Raw genomic sequence first — 20,275 nt, 5'->3', positions numbered from 1 at the left:
GAAATGTTTTATGTAATCAGTTAAGCCCAGAGTGCAGTCCCTGCTGAGAGCTTTAAGTTGGCTGAATCCTGTCTATGAGGGATGCCTTATGCAGTGCAAGGCAAAACCAATGGAACCTTTCAATCAATTTAAAAGAATTATGTTGTTTTCAAGACTGTCAAAATATTTTATTTGATTGGAGATACGTATGAAAAAGCAGTCAATATAGCTCAAATCAGATTATTTCGTTTATTTTCTGTAAAAAATGGTCAGCTTTTCAGACTACACTAGAATTTTCCTCATTCTTACGCACAACCAACAGCTATCTGGTTTTTCACACACTTTCACAAAAAGACCTTGAAGAATCTTCTAAGAGTTTCCAGGTTCTTCTCTAGGCTTTGCAGTGATACAACTATTAGAGCAATTTTCTTCTGCACACTGGCATGCCATCTAGGATGTATATATTACACACATATGAGAAAATCTAATCAATTTATTCAATATATAAAGTCTTCAACAAAGTCTCGTTCCAAATTTCTGTGCATTTTCCACAACAATTAACCAAATCCCAAGCAAAACTTAATAGTAATTCTTGTTTCTGTAAGGATTCTTAAGATGTCTAAATCTTGGCACACAGGCTGGAAACTTCTAAATTCTCTGACCAATACCACAGAGATTTTGGGGGAAAATGGCAAGCATGGGAAACTAGGATTCCTATTTCAAATCCTGTTTTTAGACCACTGGACTGAACTTTACCAGAGCATTTTCTCCTGCTTTCTAAATGCAGAACACTGCTGCAGGAAAATTCAACCAGGAACATCCAGGATACCACTTTATATCTTTTTAAACACCTGCATGTGTTCATATGTAACTCTCCCACATACATCTTCCATACTGATAGTTTGTCACAGATTCACTTCCCACAGCACAGGGAGAATTCACCCTAGAAACGCCCACACTGTGTCTCCTTGAGAGATGTTCCCTCCTTTCTGGCTGTGCTGCCTGTTTGGGTAACAGATGTTTATCCTTGAAGCATCCCTGTCATCATCTGTATCAGCCCCCACTGCACTGAACAGTATCATTTGCATCTCAGAGAAAAGTAGTTTCAGGCTGTCCACAAGCCAGACACTTCTGTATCAGTTACACTTGCTTCACATTTTAAAGCCTTTTTTAAAATGCTGGCTGAAGAGCTGCATTTTGCAGAACAAGAAGTGTGAAGGTCCCTCCGTAGCTGCCTGGGACACGTGTTGAGTGTAGGCATGTGTTCACATTTCCTTGCTTCCACACAGAACTCAACTACAACTGCATGTTGTGGAGAAACCGATCCAGCTCACGTTAACTTGACTGAGAGTTGGAGCTGATCCTAAACCAAACCCGCAAAGTGCTACTGCTCTGAAGTACAATAAAGTAATGAAAAAACACCTAGCATACAGAACTTCATAGGAAAGCATCGTGCTCTTCTTCCTCCTTTCAGTTCAGTTTTACTGAAAGTATTCACAGCTTTATGTAAGATCTCCCCAAATCCTTCTCGTGGCTGTCAAGTGGCTGAAATTCACTTCAAAACAGGAGCAAGGGCTGCATGTCACTGACATAGTCCCTTAGTCCCACTTATCCTTGCTGACAGTTTTTTTAAAGCAAATATTAGTAATAAGAAGTCTGTTTTGAATAAAAGCCCTAACACTGAACTAGAAACAATTTTTTTAAAAAGTAACAGATATTTGTTCATTAAATTTGAATTGTTTTGGATGTAGGCCACTGTGACTCCTGGCCCTACTCAGGTAGTCTAATGCTATGACAAGCTTAGCTATGTAAGACAAGCCTTTTTTTACATTCTACTACATAAGTAGGATAAAAAAAGAATAAAAATCTTTCATCTTGAGAATTAGCTTGCTTACCCCAAAGCACCAAACTGTCTGTCTTCTCTCTATGTCTCATACCTCATGGCTTCAGCTGTTAGCCCTTCTTCTCATCTTGTCAGCTTTCTCTATTTCTGCAATTCTTTGGAGCAAAACTCTCTGCTGGGGTAAATCCAAAGAAATCAATAGAGATGTGCCAGAAGAGGTTTTGATTCATGGGACAAACCCTTCACTGGTATAAAATGATGCTAATCTAGTGAGAAAAATGGAGATACGCTGCTTTACACTAGTTGAGGGCTGTGCATTACATCTGTAATGACAGACTGGCTATCAGTGGCATCTGTGTCCCTCTGCTTCCAGCCTGCAGATGATTTTAAGTTGTCAAGAGTGTTTGCCGCTGTTATTAAACACTGTGAACTTCTCTCACATGCTGGTTAGCCCAGTCAGCTGCCAGCTGCAGCACTGCATTGACCTTGTTCCTGATGTGGCTAACAGAGACCAATGGCCTTGTGCTAGGAGAGTGCTCTGACTACCCACAAACTGGGACAAAGGATTTTCTAGTGGCATTTAATAATTAAGATTTCTTTTTTTTCCAGACTGCAACAAGGGACGCTGCCAGAAGTGGTAGAGATGATGCACACCAGCCTCCTGCTCATTAACACTCACTTGGGGAAAGAGATAATTTGCCTTTGTCTTTCTGAGCCATGTTGAGAAATTTATTTCAGCAGCGTTAGTCACTAAAGATGATAAAAATGGTGCAAATCATGCAAAGGAAAAGAAGCTGCCTTAGCATGATTTGAGTTTAGACAATGAATAAGGTTATTAATTAATTGCTAAAATGCTATTTGTAATTGTCCATCTCTGAAAAATGGATTATAACAGATGTTTTAATGGGCACTCTTTCTCATTGTTTCCATCACAAGAATATGTGCAAAACTGAAAAAAACCCGTGGTGATCCAGAAAGCAGGCTCTGGGAGAGAAATGGAGGGTTATGTAAGACGAAAAAATGCCACACACTTCCTGGAACAGAAATCGCCCAAAGTGCCCAATAACTTTGCCAATATGTGAAGTAAATGATGACATGAATGAAATGCATTGTTCATAAATGTAGATAAATAATGCCTAATCACTTCAGGCACATATTTAGTGCTCTGCAGTCCAGTACTTGAACTGCTAAGGAGTGAACAGAAATATCTTAGGAACTCAAGAGCATAACTTGATGTTAGCCTGATCCTGGGGCAATGGCATGTCCCACTGCAGAGCTGCCAGAAGCCTGTTCTGCTTCATGCCTGATGCCCAAAGGAGCCCCAGAGGGACAGCGACTGTGAATCTGCATGAAGAAGGGACTCTCTGGCCATACTACACAGAGGTAGGCAGCAAAACCCTGTTGTGCTGCCACCACCAGACTGCCACACTGTCCTCCCAGAGCTGGCTAGCTTGGCTTCCTTGCAATTGGCCAGGGTCAGCCACCTAGAATCACAGAGTCTTAGGGGGATGCAAGGCACCTTGAAAGATCATCTAGTCCAACCCTCCTGCCAGAGCAGGAATGTAGAAGAAAAAATGCAGCCTACATGTTTTCACTCTGTTATACAGATGTGAACCCTTTAAGACAACCATCACACAAATATACCGTAACTGAATAATCCTGCGTAATCCCCTGGACCTTGGAGAGGTGCAAGAGGGTCAAGGCTGTGTCCCAGTTCATACCTCATACTGTGGAGAGAATCCTTAGGCATGAGAGCTACAAAAATACACAGTCCCTTTGCTCTGCCCCAGCCCTGGCTGTGCTCCTTGTCTGGGCTTTAGACTCTTTTGTGATGGCAGTGGGAAGAAAAATGGGAAGGCTCCCAGTGTGTGGCAGCACGTTGGCCCTCCACCTCCTGTCTCCACAGCTCACCACTGAGACATTTCCCAGGGACACAGCACACAAGTGTCACCAAAGGGTAAATGGCATCAGGCCTGTAATCGTCAGTGCACTGTGATCTGAAAAGGATTCTGCAATATCAGTTCTTCTAATGGTATTAAAGGAGGCAGTATTACTTTTCATTTCTCCAAAGTAATCTGATTGAGTGTAACATAGCTGAAATTTCATTTCCTATATCTTTATTAAAGCAGGGCCACTCTTTAAAAGAAATGTTAGCAGAAGACAAAACAGAAACTCTTTTTATTGTCTAGATGTTTTTTAAAAAAGGAAGCAAAGAAGAAGGTAGACTGGCTCCATATTAGTTTCTAATCAACCATGAATCATAAAAATTTCTTTAAAAAATACTAAAGGACTTGTAACTGCAAACTAATTAAATTTCCCACCACTGGAGGGATTTGTTTAAATCTGACCTGAGCCATTCTAGTCAGCCAGGGCATCTGTTAGCTCTTACTGTAGAACAAAGATTACTTATTAATTCAAAAGGTGTGTACAAGACACTTGTAGAATTAAATGGCCATGATAAAATGAGTGGGTTTATTTATTTATGGTGTTTTTTTTGCTTTGTGTCACATGGCTTCAACCAGAATTCTCTGGTCCTATTATCCTGCACTGGGACACAATCATCTTTTAAGAAATAGGTAGTTATGTGATACAAAACATTTGAAATAGGGTGTCATGCTCAGGTGGCATTTGCTCACAGAAACATTCCTTTTAATGCTTTTGTTAGTGCCTTTATTGCACATAAAGTACCAAAACTTGACTGACATAATCTTATGAGAGCCTATGAAGCCAAGCCTCCAAAGATGCTCAGAGTATTACTGACAAATGCCACTGTCTGACACCACCTTGCTCAGTAGTAAATGAGCTGAAGAAGTGCTAATTGCTTTGAAGTTAATAAAGACTATATTGCCTTTCAATAATTGGTCTTTGTTTAGCTACTATTATAACAGCTATCTCTTTCTAGTTGAGCAATGTAAGATGGCAGAAGTTGCACCTTTTACAAGTTTTAAATCCCTGTGGAATTGACAGAAAAAGCGATAACTACAAATTGGTTTGCAATTTTCCCCTTCTTCCCAGCAAGCCCTGTATGGTTATATTATGAACCTTGCTTCAAACAAACTGCTTCTGACTTTTATGATCCTTTTGTGATCTAAATGGCTATCTCATAAGATATTCCACTGCAGCTTCTTTTTCAATTGCTTTTACTGTGAAATGGCATTCTGGAGATTTCTGGGGACCATTTCACACTCTTACTGTATTGATTTGCTAAACCTGATGATAGGCTTATATTTAAGATGCAGTCTAGTATATGAACAAAGTGTAAAGCTTATGAAGAACAGATTCAGGACTTTCAATAACCCCAACTTCTTGATGGGCTTTGCCTCTTTAAAGAAGGTTGGTGTTTTATACTGAATTTTTGAGCGCAGGTTGCTATATATGGACTGCATTTCTAATTGTGTTGGAATGTTTCCACTACACTGAATTATGGTCACAGAAAAAATATGGAGAAGATGACTGCTAGTAACTTGTAACTCTTCCCAATATAAGGTCAGAGCAAATACACAAAGGCACTTGGGAACCTAAATGGAAAAATGGCTGTGAGATTGTTCCCTGAGTTCTCAGTTGCGAGGATGGCAAAGGATAGATTTTCTCCTGGGCACACTAGAAAGCTGACAGCAAAACTAACTTATTTGGGCTTCAGTGTGGGAGATATGCACTTTTCTTTAAAAGACTGATCATTCTATAATAGTTATGGGCCAAGCAAAAATAATCTTTGATGCAGTTATAGCATAAAAATGAATCAGAAATGCTTTTATGCAGAGAATGAATTATTCTATTAGGCCAAATCACAAGTCCGTGGCTCTGTCTTTACTTTGCCAAAAGTTATGAAATGTTATGATGGACTCAGGTAACGCAGTCAAAGCAAAATAAAACAATCAGGTATGCATCAATGCAGTGAGGAACACTGAAAGAGCAGGGGACTGACCTGACAGAGCTTGGGGAGCTGAGTTTCATGACATTTTGTTTAGAAGTCCAATTTTGTTTAGCAAGACCAATGCTATAAATATGAACAGCATTGTACATACACCCAAGTGAACATGACTGTGGTAGTGTCTCCCAAATGCTAGTGAACTCCTCTCCTGCTGGATGGTGCTAAAGTAGGAGACTGACTGTTGTTGCCTGCACAACAACAATCTTCCATGCTAATTTCTAAGTCTAGCCTGATGTCTGACTTACTTCTCTCTGCTTCAAGTCCCTTCCATTTTTTTGCTTTGATTTTGCATCTCTGTCCCTCAGTGGTGTAGGATCTACACTACTCTCTCAAATGTCTCACAAACTAGAAAGAAATTTGAGATTTTCCTCAAGACAATTTTGATGACAAAATAAGAACATATAAAACTAAAGAAATGCCAGTGCTGCAAGAACATTGACAGAAGGCAAACAGACAATCAGAGCTGTAGAGCTTTTAATTGCTGGTGAGGAACTTTGAAATGTGTTACAGGGAGGATTTTTGCATTTTTGTGGCTTGCTAAATGAAAGCTTCATATGTGCAAAAAGCTGAAAAGTTCACATGCTCCAGGTTCTTCAGAATTCCCTAAGAAGTCCTGCAAGATGTGCAGCCATTTCAAGCTTTTAAAGGGTTGAGCCATTCTGGGAAGCTACCCATTACAGATCATACAAACTGCCCAAGTCCTCATCAGAATTATATCTCATTTTTACTATACATCTGTCAATACTAAAGCCTGACAACTGTCTCAGTAGCTATATAATAGACATGGACATTTTAGAATATCAGGAGCAGTCTGGATGAGATACCAGGGAGCATGCTTGTTAAATGAGCAAATAACACCCATGTTGGAAGGTGTGCATGTATTTTGGAGGACGGGTCAGAACACAGAATTATTCTGATCAAGTGGGGATAAAATCTGGAAAAACAGGATAAAATTCAGTGTGGGTAAGTGCAAGATACTACAGCTTATCAGGAATTGTCAACAGCAAAAAATACAAGGTAGAGAATGACCAGTGAGGTCATTTTCTAGAAAAAGATAGATCAGCTGTTTATAACAGATTACACACTGAACATCACTCAATGGAATCTTGTCATTGTGGAAAAGGCAAGCATTCTCTTGGGATGAATAAATAGAAGTCTAGCTTGCAAAATATATGGCATAACTCTTCTGCCCTGTATGACAGGCACGGCATACGCTAAAGTATCTCTTTACCCAAGACAGCTGTTGGCAAACTGGGAAATAAAACTACATTTTGGACCTTTGCCTGTAAAACAACACCAAGTTCTGTTTCTGAGGGGGTACATGAAATCTGGCTATAAGCAACAAAGTTGGGAAGTACACCAAGGGTCTTTTCCAACCTGAAGAGTTCTGTGATTCTATGATTCAAACTACAGTGCTGCAGAAGGCACATTTCAGAACAGTCATTAAGGTACTGTATCCTCTGGGTCAGCAGGGAATAAACTCCAAGTAAAGTTGGCAAGAATGATTCTGTGATTTCCTCTGTGAAATATTTCAACAAGGTCTTTAAAGACTCAACCAAACATTCCCAAAGCAAATTAAGCAGATGACATTATCCTTCCCTCTTGACTTCATGCCCTAAAACATCGAATGGAGACATTGCCAGGGTCAGATTCCCAGCTTCAGTGGAGTTACAGTGCCTGAAAATCAGTGCTTGTCAGCAGAATAAGAATAAACAACACCCTCTCTAGGAGGGACTCAACATCCTGATTTGAGAACACCATTTTACAGACGTGTGTTATCTGTAACAGGAGGAAAGCAATTTGCACTACCCACCTGCAAACTTTGTCCAACATAATTCACATGTAAGAGTCTCTTTCTTCCTAATGCCTTTGTCTGATTATACTGGCTGTCAGTCTTATTTTAGGAAGTACTTTTCCAATTATGCTTTTTAAAATAACCAAAGACAAACAAAGCATAAAAAGCTTACACTTAAAATTAAAAACTTTATGCAAATAATCTTGGAGGAGACTGAACAATCAAAAAAATACAATGTTGTTTTTCTATAGCCATGATAGATAAACATTAGCAATACACAGGCTACTTTTCAATGTTGGTATCAATACCAAAAGACTGGAAAATCTTATAACACTGAAAGACCATCTGTGCATGTTAGCAACTGCCAAATTTGCAACTGTGGTTTCTTCCCTGCTAATTCCATATTTTTCAGATAGATTAATGGGCACCATTTCTCCAGAATAAATAAACATGGAAGGCCCGCCTCCCCCCTTCACTGCGCCTCATCATTTTACTGATTCCCACCAGACCACTGAGCACATTAATGCAAGTAAGCCACTGTCTGGATCAGAAATTATCACATTCGGTAGAGGAGCAATGCTTGGCATTGCCAGTTTCTTTACAGTCTGAAAGTCCTTGAAGTTAAAATGAAATATGTTTAGAGAACTCCAGACTACAAACAACACAGATAAACTGCAGTTGAAGGATTTTTCTTTCCTTTCCCTGACTTCAATGTAGCCTATGTGCAGAGAAGCAGAGATATTTCACACATACTACTCCTGTTTCACTGTGTGCATTCAACTTATTTCTTTTGAGAGGCATGTCAGACACATATATTTAGACTTCTGGTTTGCTAATTCATGCTAGATAGTGTAAAATTATAGGGTTTAGAATAAAGTTGCAGAATCAAACCTTTATATGTGCTTTGAAGGAAAATTTTCTACTCTATACAATAAGACTTCCACAATCCACAATTTGCTAATCTTTCCACTTAGTAATTTGCTTTCCTGCATGCACACACATGCATTCACAAACATACATACTTCACAGGTTTAATAAGAGAACTGTATTTCAATGAGCTCTCACATTAGTCAGATTACATTGATTTCTATAAAATGTATGACTGTAGCTGTGCTACCACATATCTCATAGTGTGTTTAATCTACAAAAGTTTAACTACATATGTCTAACTCATTACCTACCACTTGGGTTATTTCATTGTATGTTCATGGGGTTCTAATTGCAAATCTGAAATGCAAATAGTACATAATCTTGTTAAACACATTTCTTTATAAGAGGAAGAGATATGCCTTTGCTGTATGTCTGCTGTAGCTCTAGGTTTTGCTGAGAGGTATAAGCTGATAAAGCTTGTTGGTGCATTTGCTGACATATCTTGACCTGAATGATAGTATCATGGCTTATTATATCTAAATAAAAAAATTGCTAAGGACTGAGCATCCCATTGGCAAGACATGAGCATGCCACATGCCAAGAGAAGCACATATTCCATGGAGCAAGGCAGAGGATTGCTGCTGTGCAAGCTCTGACAGGGATGTCTGCTGAAGGTTTTTGCTACTTTCTTAATTGTCTCTGCCACCTCTCCTTCCTTGTAAATAAACATTAGGTTAAAAACAAAGTCTGGAAATTCCTCCAAGTGAAGCACAAGTGAGAAGCAGTACCAACTCCCTAATCTTAAGAGACAGAGAAGGAAGGTAGAGCAGCATAGGGTCACCTTCAGCCCCAAACACTAGCAGATAAGACATTTTGATTATATTTTCTACTAAGCAGTCTCCTATGACTCAATACGCTATTGCCCCTAGTGAGCTAAATCAGCAAGAAGAAGGTTAAATTAACTTAAAAGAAATTACTACAAAAATAAACTGAAACATGTAGCCTCCTTCTTCTCAAGATGCTTTTCTGGACCTTATTTTCCTAAATACAGATGAGACGAGGTGGTCCTCTTCTTTATCTGTTTCAGACAGCTTTTGAAAGCCTGGAAATTACTAGAAATGTTTCTTCTCCATTGCTTGAAACACTCTGTGCTGGATTTATTTCCTATTTGCTTAATTTTTGCATATATAAAATGATATGTTTTGATGCAATTTCTTTATATCAGCATGACAAGCAAACTCATATATATCCATAAATTCATGAGAATATTAAATAGAAACTTTAATTACTACTTAAGTAATAAACTCAAAGATTGCTTAAGTGAAAGCTTAATGTGGCTTAGTGGGACTTCAGCAGATGATGAAACCGGGTTATTTTCTGAAGACCATTTATGGCTTTTACAACCCTGACTGTGTCTAAAGTGACAAGCACCAAGCTATAACGTTTAAGAAGCGGAAGAAATAATATATTCACAGCCTTAGAGACCCGCTGACTGCACCTGCTTGTTCATGCACTGAGTGGCAATGTCATCATTTTGAAGAGAACTGGTTATTCAGTTAAACATATATACCAAGAGGCTAAAAAGAAGAAGAAATAAAAATCCAGCAACCCAGAAGTAAGTTTTTTTAAAAATTAGAATCTGTCAGAAAGCATGGAACTCCTCAGTTATAGCTTATCCAAGATTTTATGGAGGGAAAAAAGCTTGACTCCTTTGAGCCAATACTGTTTACAGTTGCTGCAATGAAAATCCTAATTTTGTGCTCTAATGAACACAAAACGATACATAGTCAACCTTGGCAAAACTTATAATGACTGCATAATTGAAGTGACTTTGTCACATAAAAAAAAGATTTAACAAAATTGTAGGAAACTGCCAAGAAATAAAACTATGGGATGGGCAGTCCTGGATATGTATTGCAGACAGCAGTATTGCTCTTGCTGCTTGGGAAATGTCAGGCTTATAACACTGTGAGACATTTGTCTGCAGATGCTCTTCTTGCAACATATTAAGACAAATTGTCAATCAGAGCAAGTGCTTCATTGTGAATGTGTGATCCAGAATTTAGTTTTTCAAAACACTGCTTGTGCTATTACACTATCTGGCACAATCGGTATCTGCGGGAGGTCTATATGGCAAGCTTCCAGGTGAATCTCAATGTACAGGTTGTGTGACACAGGTGGACCTCCAAAGACTTCCTCAATTTTGGAAATCTTATGGAGAAGGGGCGCCAAGGAGAGCTAAGATCTCAGCCCATTGGGGAGGATATAGCTTCAAGCACCAGCATGAGTGGAAGTTTCTCCAGATTCCTCCAGATATAACCCTGACACAAGTGGCAGACACTTGGCTTGCAGGCTTATGCTCACCACGATACATGTTCTGGGATGTTTACTCTTTGAATTTCTTTCCTCCCTTTCCTGTACCCTGACCTCCAGGAGGGCCCATGCCTTTCTCCTCCAGCAGGCAAAGCATTTGGCTCACTCCAACAGCCTGCACAGATGCCTCTCCACTGCCCAGGGACAGGGTTGAGCTGATGAAGAGAAGGTAAGTACCAGGAAAGCAGTTCTGTGTCAGCAAATCACATTAGTATTTAACAGCTGCTGTGCTGAAATACAGAGAGATCAATTAATATCTGAAGTCCAAATTCTCCTCTGATATAACTCCCCTTACACAGAACTTTGCTTTAAATATCATAGTTTCAGTTTCAAATATGATTGAACAAGTATTTTCTGTTTACTTACCACAGTAATGACTTCAGCAAGCAGCTGAGTTAAGTCCTGTAAAGAATGCCAATACCATCCCCAAATGCAAGACTAAAGCTTTTTTTCTGAGTATCCCTGAAAGATCAGGCAACAGAAAGTCTTTACGAGAAATAAATAATCTCTCCCTATTTTCACTGTGGTAAGAATTTTCCAGAGATCAGTATTTCAGAAGACTTTTCACAGTGTTCTTTCACTTGAAAGACAAATCTGATTCGACATGAAGTTTCATTACGAAGAAACTGTTACATGTGATGACACTGGTTATTGAAAATTGAAATGAAGTGAGAGGAAGCGAACACCAACTTGTATAAAATTCTGCTGTCTCTGAATGACACAGGGAACTCAATATATCTAATCATCAAAGTGAAGCCCATTGGGAACCGAGCTACAGTTGTATTGCAGAAGGTTGCTACTTGATTGCTAGACCCAAAAGCGCTAAGCCATATGCCACTTATTTCTGTGTCTAAATAGCTTACTATGATTGATACTGAGGGTGGCTCTCCTCTTCACAGTGAAACAATCAAGAAGACAACAGGAATTAGGCAACAGAGTACACAGATTATTTTTTACAATCCTAGTTTTTAACCCTGTTGGTTCCTGGAGCTTAATGTAACTTACTCTTTAATAAATTTAGTCCATGCTCTTTTTTCCCCCAAGCAGACCACCAGCTTTTGCACAGACCTTAGCTTGCAAGCTGCATTCAGTGTTTTTTTCTCTCACGACTGTTGGTGTGTGGCCAGACAAGCCTGATTATGAGGGCTCAGTGATGGCCTTGAGTGAAAAATTTTTCTTGCTTTCTTTCTTTAGGAAGATTTTCTTCCATCGTCCTTGTGCCAATCTCCTTGATTTTTCTTCCTCACTCATCTGTCTCTCTGAATCAGCCTTTTCCCAGCACTACCCCTGCCTCCCCATACTGAAAGTCCCTCCAAGGTCAGTGGAAGGCCCTGGTATGTGGGTGCTCCACGTGTCCCTCCTCCCAGCTGGAGGCGAAACACACTCTGTTTACAATATGCTTAGTTTCCACTTGACAAGGCCTGGAAGCTGTTCCATATATCTGAACGTGGGTCCCACAGTTAGAGAGAGCTCAGCGCTGTCAAGATATGGCCCACTTCTACAATTAAAGAGCCAGCAAACTGGCAGGGTTGGATGGAGGAGCGGATACTTGAACATACATCACATCTGTAATGTGAGAGTTACACGACTCAACACGGCCTCGACACCCAGCACAAAACACAAATCAGCTCAGACATTACAAGCACCCCCACTCCAATGATGCTAATCTCTTCTTTCATCCATGATCTTTGCGAGTCACAGCGTTATGGTAAAGTGTTCTGCACTTAAAGGAATATCTGCAGCTTCCCTGCCACTATTCATAAAAATATTTAATGCTCTTGTTAGGAGGCGCAATTTGATTACTGAACTGTTATCCAACAAATCCCGAAAACAATTCAAAGTAAATTTCCCTAATACGTCTATTTTTCTATCCTGCCAGAAGGGTTGCTAATGAATTTGCTGCTTGAATGCACAGACAGATTGGGAACTATAACTGTGCTGGCCTGGGCAACATGGCACTGGCACCAAAAACCTATTTGTACCCATGCAAAGTTCTCTCTAGAGTATGTCTCTCATCCAGAGGTGATTTTCCAATAAAATCAGCCTCGATTATTGCAAGCGCAGGAGCAATCCCTAAGGGAGTATATCAGGCAATTCAATACTAGGAAATGTTGTACTAGGCAAAATTAACCTTGTAGCAGTGTTATTTCCTGACACATTATCTAGCTTTTGCCTTTCTTTCATATTCATCTATCCTAAATGACTGCGTTTTTTTCCTAATTCCCTCACTTAGCATAAGATCATTATTTTCTTGTACTTGTATTTTTTAAAAAATAAATGTCTGAAAGACACCTGTTTTTCTTTTCTCTCCTTTCACTTTATCACTGCCAAAGTAAAGGACTGTTTGCTGTATGGCAGGCACTTTTTTTTTTAGATATGTAAAACATGACAGCAAGAAGGACCACCTCTGTTCTGCTCTATTTTCATGACCTTGCAAGTCAGGAGAAACCTCTTTATCTACTGCCTCTTACCAGGCTCTTCAAGGCAGGGATCTTCATCTGGAGGGTGTCTAGTACATGCTAGAACCTAAAAAAACCTTATAGTCATATACATACACTAACACTACTTCCAAGTTTTGCTCTGGTTATTTATGTCCCAGCAGCACAAAACCAGAACAGTGAAATTCAGTGGCTGGCTCCTATGCTGGATGCACCCAGCTGTACTGAAACCAGAAGAACAGGTACTCCTGTTTATATCAGGATCAAGCTTTTCTTCAATTTTGCTAGCATTTGTTGCTTGGCTGCAATATCTTAATGGCTCAGAAGCAGATTTTTGAAGCATTAATTTACAAAGATCACAGGTAGTTAGAAAATAGCTGTTACTTAACACAATTCCAAAAGGAAACACTTAGAATAATTGTTTGAATAAATGCTAAGTTAACTTACAATTAGAAATAATAACCAGAAAATTTAAAATTATCAAAACCACAGCATGAGTGAGAAGAATGGTACTCAACAGTAGATACATGCTAAAACTGGAAAAAAACCAACCCTGACCCTACCTATTTTTTTTTTTTTCCCCTGTCGAACGTAGGAATCAGGCAAAAGAAAAGGTTTTGTTTGGCTCAAACTTTCACTTTTTCACAACTTTAAAAAACTGACCTAAATTTAATCTTGACAAATGACCCAGTTAAAATGAAAATACTTATTTTCGTCCAGCTGCAAGGCTCCTGGTAAATTTTAAGCTAATGCTTTATTAGCTTTGGTCAACTGGCATATACATGTCTCTAAATAAAAAATACTCAAAAGAGAAGGTTTCTCCAGGTGTCTGAAACTTTGTGATGGCTACTGAGTAACATGCCTGGCTGGGCAGATGAGGGGCTCCTCATAGCTGACTACACCCAGCGGTGCTTGGTATTGGTGCTGCATGCTCAGATTTGTACAAGATTAGATGAATGAGCTCTCAGAGTCTGTTCATCTCATTGTCTTGTAAGCACACATTGTGCTCTACATAGGACATGTGGTAATTTAACCGTCTACTATAAATTTTACAATCAAGTCGGAAGCGTTTCACTATAAAAATGTATTGTGTCCATTTAAAAAATATGTTCTCTCTAGGTACCTGTTGTGGTGGTAGCTGAAAACCTTAATAAAGCACAAACTATTTTATACTTCAGGACTTAGCCAATGTGACTCATTTGTACAGGTTTAAGTCCAAACAAACTGCTAGTCAACTAAAGTATAACTTATTACCACAGGCTACAGACTTTTAATACATTCTGTGGTTGGAACAGGACTGATTTACTGTTTTGGGCCCTGCCAGTAGTTATCATGCATCATTTCCCTAGAAATAAAAATAGCCCTACTGTGGTTATCCTTTGGGCTGATAAAAATATATCTAACAAGATGTGTCAGAGGAACAAATTCAGAAAGCAAAGGTAAAATATTAAATAGACTTATTATTTTGTGTCTAAAGTACTACATCTTTCAGCTGCCGTGATGACTTTGGAATAAAGCAAAAGGTACTGCAAAAAAAGAAAAAAAGATCTAAAGGAGCAATTGAGCTCTGATAAAAACCACATGGGGATAGCTGAATCATCAGAGCTTTGCAAGAGTCAAAATTTACATAAAAATCAGTATTTAGGGATTAATGTGATATAATCAAAAAGGATTTAATATGTGCGTTTCTTTGCAAACGTTTAAAAGCGGCAGTTCTATAATCCATTGCCAACACTAACCTTTAACTTGTAAGAGGAAAATAATCCTCTGCAACATTTCTAGAGTTCAAATTCTGCTGAGGAAATGTAGTCTCCCTAAATAAAACTCACTGGAAACCAGCAGTAGTGTAGGAGTATTGGTTTTCACAGTAATGCTGCAGGTGCCATGCTGTACCTGCTGCATTGCATGTCTACACAGACCCTACCACGGTCCCCACCTTGCAGAATCAGTGGCATTTGGGGTTTCTGTGAATTTTTGGAGGGACTTTACTGCTGGTACAACAAACTGATCCCACTGACTGAAGTCTGCACCTGTGTAGATGCCTAAGTGGACAGACAAGGAGGATCAGGGGCTAAAGAACATTGCCTATAATTGTGTGTAAGCAGGCTTTTCCCTGGATTTCTACTGGGGATTTGAGTGCTTTTGCATGCTAGACTTAAAGTATTAACACATAAATATGAATGGGTTTCTTTGAGAAATGCATACGGGCAGGCAGTTTAGGCCCTGTGTTGTAATGGATTTTTAGAACTAATTGAATCGGTGCTGGCTGATTTAGTAATTCACAGAAATAGTCTGAGGACAAACAAGAGGAAGGAAGGTTTAGAAGCAGAGACTAACAGGTGGTGGTGTAGAAATTGCTTGGGAGTTTTGATGAGAATGACATTTTTAGGAGGTTTGGGCTTTCTGTTTCTTTAAAAGTGGTTTAAATACTTTAGGACACGTCCTTCAGGTACCCATACACAAATATCTATAGGCACCATAGGTGCCTATGTATACATGTAGATACATATATATACATACACAGATGGATATATAGACGTCCTACCATACTATTAACCACGAATGGGAGGCTTTTTCAACCTAGACATGACACATTTTTTTCTTCTTTTTTTAAAATACAGGACAGGAGATGCCCCGCAGTGGAAGAGCTGAGCTCGGTTACCAACGGCACGCGGCCCCTTCCGTACCTCTTCGGGTTAAAAGTGCCTGATTTGACTGGTTAAAGACAAATCAACCTTCAGACTGAACCACTGGCATGCAGTTTTGCCAAAGGGAGCAGAAGATCTGTTTATGGTTACTGCTATTTCAGCATACATTAACTGACCCTCAGAGCCTGACTTGCTTGCCCTCCCGCTTACTAAGTCAATAAGAAAATCCTCTGGCTCTGCATGACTTGCTTAGACCTCAGACCTTCTATGCACAATAAGGTCTATCCAGGGAGGGAGAAACAAGGTGCCACTCCAGCTGGTAAAACAAAGATATTTTTAAAGTGCAGTCAGTAGAAACAGTCACTCCTATTCCATGTATAATCAAGGATGAAAAGGCCACGAAAAATACCACTGCGCTTTGCAAATGAGAGGTCAATTGAAATGTCAAGATATCAAATGTTAATGGATTGCATTTCCAATGATGGTTGGGATGGAAAACCATATGAAGTCAGGTCAGATGCCCTTCTGAGGAGAAGACGAGTTTCATGGCAGGAAAAGACAACAAACACCAGAAGTCTTTCTCATTAACAAACTTGTGGCTGATGTGAAACAAACATATTTAGAAAATATAAAAAGCAGCAGGATTTTAATGCAAGCCATAATCCCAAACATGTATCTGGAAGTCATTAAAACTACAGGAAATAGAAGCATATGCAGGTGTTTGGGGAAAATGCCATTGCTTTCTATTGAAGATTTTAAAAGGGACTATAAAATAGGAGAGTATAAAGGACACTCAAGGAAGGCAATGTTTTCTCCCCTGAAGCAAGAAGTAAATTCCATTATTCTCACAGTTTTACAGCAGTTCATGTACTACGAGGACCACTCTTGAAGCATTCATTTTCCATTTAAGAAAATTAACTCCTCTCTTACAAAACTGCTATTTTGTAGTGTTGGATGACATCATGTTTTAGCCAAATCATTCTTTCACCTACCCGCATTTTACCATGGAACCTATTTGGCCATGTTCATAAAGGACTGCAATTTGAGGCATTTTTGATAGAGTCTCATTATATCTAGTCCTTAGTCAGAAAGTCATTGCCATGCAAAGAACTCATCACTTTAATATGGAAAAGAGTGAAAAGAAACAAGTTATCTTCCTAACCACTGTCTTTGCCTGATTAATATACACACAGCCTTCCTTTCCCAACTGCACAGAGACTTGCCTTGTGTCTAGATTAGCTCATTGGTAGCCTCACACATTTAGAGGGTAACAGTATTATTAGTGGATTTTGAGTAGGAAGCCTCCTTGATGTATACAACAGAGATATGCAATATCAAGAATGAAGAACAGTGTGTATTCATTTCCTCTTTCATGCTAAGAATAATGACTTGCACGCATTCCACTGAATATACGAGGAAATGTTTAAAACAAGCAAAAGACAGTATTTTTCATGCACTATGGTGCTCAGTGCCCCAGGATGTTGTGGGGACAAGAAGCATATACAGATTTCAAAAGAGATTTCACATTGAGAAACTCATTGGCACCTCCTTAACACAGGACATGTGGTTACAGAAGTGTAAAAAGCTGTGCACGGGATGGTGGGAAGATGCCTCTGTAACTGCTCTTCTTCCCCCACCTTCTGCCACTGCCAGAAACAAAGCATTGGGTTGATTGAGCTTCAGTCTACATTAATGGACAGGCTGCCAAGCCAAGTGTATTTGTACTTGAGACTGATGCCTAACCCTGACTGTGCCTGGATCTGAGGGGATCCCGCAGCTCAATCCACTGGTAAAAGACAAGTGATGTGCTCCAAGTCAACATGCCTGATTCCTCCAGGCTCTATGTTGGTGTGGACTCCCATTGCCTGCCAAAGTCTGGGAAAAAAATCTGGGAATAGCAATCATGAGTTGTGTTTCATAACAAAGCCACTACTGAATTTTAATTATATTGCTGTTCTCCCCCTCCTCCATCAAATCACAGGGTATAATAGAAGATTATTTCCTCTGGATGTGTCCTAATTAAAAAACATTTTTCATGTAAAAGTTTTTTAGAAATGGTAAAGCCTCCACAAGGTAAACTTGTTTAAGTCATGTTGCCTCTTTCAGACTCAGGGATAGGATCAGCAGATAAGTAAGAAAGAGTCTAGGACTTTGGAACCAGGAAATAAATTTTCTACTACAGACTCGCAATGTAAATACAGATAAATCCAATGGGAGAAAGCAAATACCCCTGGTATGGCAAGGGCAGGAGAGGATAAATGAGTTAAGTGTAATGGATTCTGCAGTTATGGGGGCCACACAGGTGCCACATACAGACAGAACAGACAGAGAAGGGTTTTATGTTTTTGGAAAAGTAACTGTAGTATTTCCACAAAAAAACCCCAACACAACAAACTTAAAAAAATTCAGTTCTGCAGACAAAGAGATTTCTTCACTATTTTCTGTGAGTTTATTTACAGTAATATTATCTATGATGTCAGATGATGCTACCAATACATAAAGATGAGTTCCTGTGGATGTGTTGTGTCTTGCAGTGCTACAAGCAAGATGGAATTGAGACTAAGTCTTCTGAAGATGCCAAATGCCACCTGCATCTACCTTGGCCACCAGAAAGGTCACACCAGTTAGGCTAAGCACCTACAGACACTTGGGCATTAAGAGACCAGCTGCCTGGCTGCCTTACTGAGCTGTAGCAAGAAAAATTCCTTAGTTTTTTTCCTCCAGAAGTGTTAAGTGCTAGAGGGATTAAACAGAACAAAAAAGAACAGTAAACTTCCTCCTGAACATTAAACCAGCAACATTAATAAACTGAGCAATGAAAAGAAAATTGACCATTTCTGCAGAAATCATCATGCTCCTAAACTAACATGCTAAATAAAGGCACTATTAGGCTCTGTCAAAGGACTCTATATAAACCACAGTTTTTAAAGGGAGTGATTTCTGATTCCAGTTTTGGGACACAAAACTATATCAGCACAACACAAAAACAAGGAAATTTTTTATGCTAATGACAACTGCAAATATTTTATATATATATTTTTATATGTAAAAATATATATGTATTGTAACAGATGTCAAATGCAGTTAGATTCAACTCAACTTACTAGTGCATGGCTTTTAGCCAAAAGCAATTCACATTTTCAGAAGTGTACTATCACATATGTCTTAATAACAGAAATGTGTTTTTAAAAATGTATGTGATAAGTCACATATGGTAGAAGGAATCTGTACAGCTTTCAGCCCTTATGACAATGGAAGCTACTAACTTTATTTTGCATAGCTGAAGAACATTAAAATTCAAGTGAAATTCTCTTTGACATTTGAGAGCTAGAAAAGCAATGACTAAAAGCCAGACAAGACAGAACTGCACTGTGTGGCTGTGACACTTTTATAAATGCAAACCATATCTACTGCTGCTATCTTAAACATAATATTCTTACTTTTGCCCTGAAAGGAAGAATTTTAGCATGCAATCTTAATTGTATACAGGTACGTTAAATAGTTACATGTCATTGAAAAATACTAGGCAGGTTTTTCAGCTGTTTTGTTATGCAGAGTGTAATTAATATGTATAATGGATTCCCTAGGGTACCAATTGAAGCTGCCACCATGAACATAGTCAAAGAGAAGTTAAACAACCAGTTGGGAGAAACATGACAGGGTGAAATGTGCACATGTAGGTAGGTGGAAAGACTGAGACTCCCCATCTGGCCTTCTTCCATTCCAAAATGCTACACTTACTCAAGTCCCATGAAAAAATTATTTAACCTAACTCACCCTTTTCCCCCACTCCCAAATCTTTCCAGGGGATTAATTGGGCATCAGTGTTACATACATGCTGTTTAATGACTGCAACTCTCAACATCTGTCACATGTTGGAAAAGTCAATTCAGCTGAGCCATTCTTGAGAATTTGGCTCAAAACATTAAAAAATAAGTAAATGAATGATCAATTATTGTTTTGGTGTTGTTCCCCAGGACTCTCATCACCTTCCAACTCCTGCATCCTCTAGAATGTGACATGCAAGCACAGCTCATTTCACACTCTCTATTAAACAACCACCAGCTAACAATGACTTTAATTCAGCTTGCACTGAATTTGAACTAGCCCTCTAGGCAAGAAAGGTCTCTTGTCTTATTAGAAGTTTCATGTGCTATCAGGTCCCTGCTGGATCCTATTTCTAATTTTATCAGATTGAATGAAACATAAAGAAAGAGGGATTTATGACTATCTTGCATCTTGCTTAATCACTCTAAGGAGTGTTCATATACATTTTGCATTCACTTTATAAGGTGTAAATGACTATACATGATGGAAGCCAAGTGAGAAGTAGAACTGTGTTCTTTCGTGTGCTAAACCACAATGATTTGTGAGTCCTGTCAGTGCACACTCTTAAAA

General features: G+C 39.1%; 1 protein-coding gene across 4 annotated transcripts in view; it reads right to left on the bottom strand.

The window, feature by feature from the left end:
* Nucleotides 1–20,275, bottom strand: part of AFF2 (ALF transcription elongation factor 2) — a 334,526-nt gene that overhangs the window by 57,479 nt on the left and 256,772 nt on the right. The window lies entirely within an intron of this gene.

The sequence above is a fragment of the Apus apus genome, chromosome 12 (genome assembly GCF_020740795.1).
Source record: "Apus apus isolate bApuApu2 chromosome 12, bApuApu2.pri.cur, whole genome shotgun sequence".
Lineage (NCBI taxonomy): Eukaryota > Metazoa > Chordata > Aves > Apodiformes > Apodidae > Apus > Apus apus.
The sequence above is the reverse complement of the archived record's forward strand: the minus strand, read 5'-3'. Positions and strand labels throughout refer to the sequence as shown.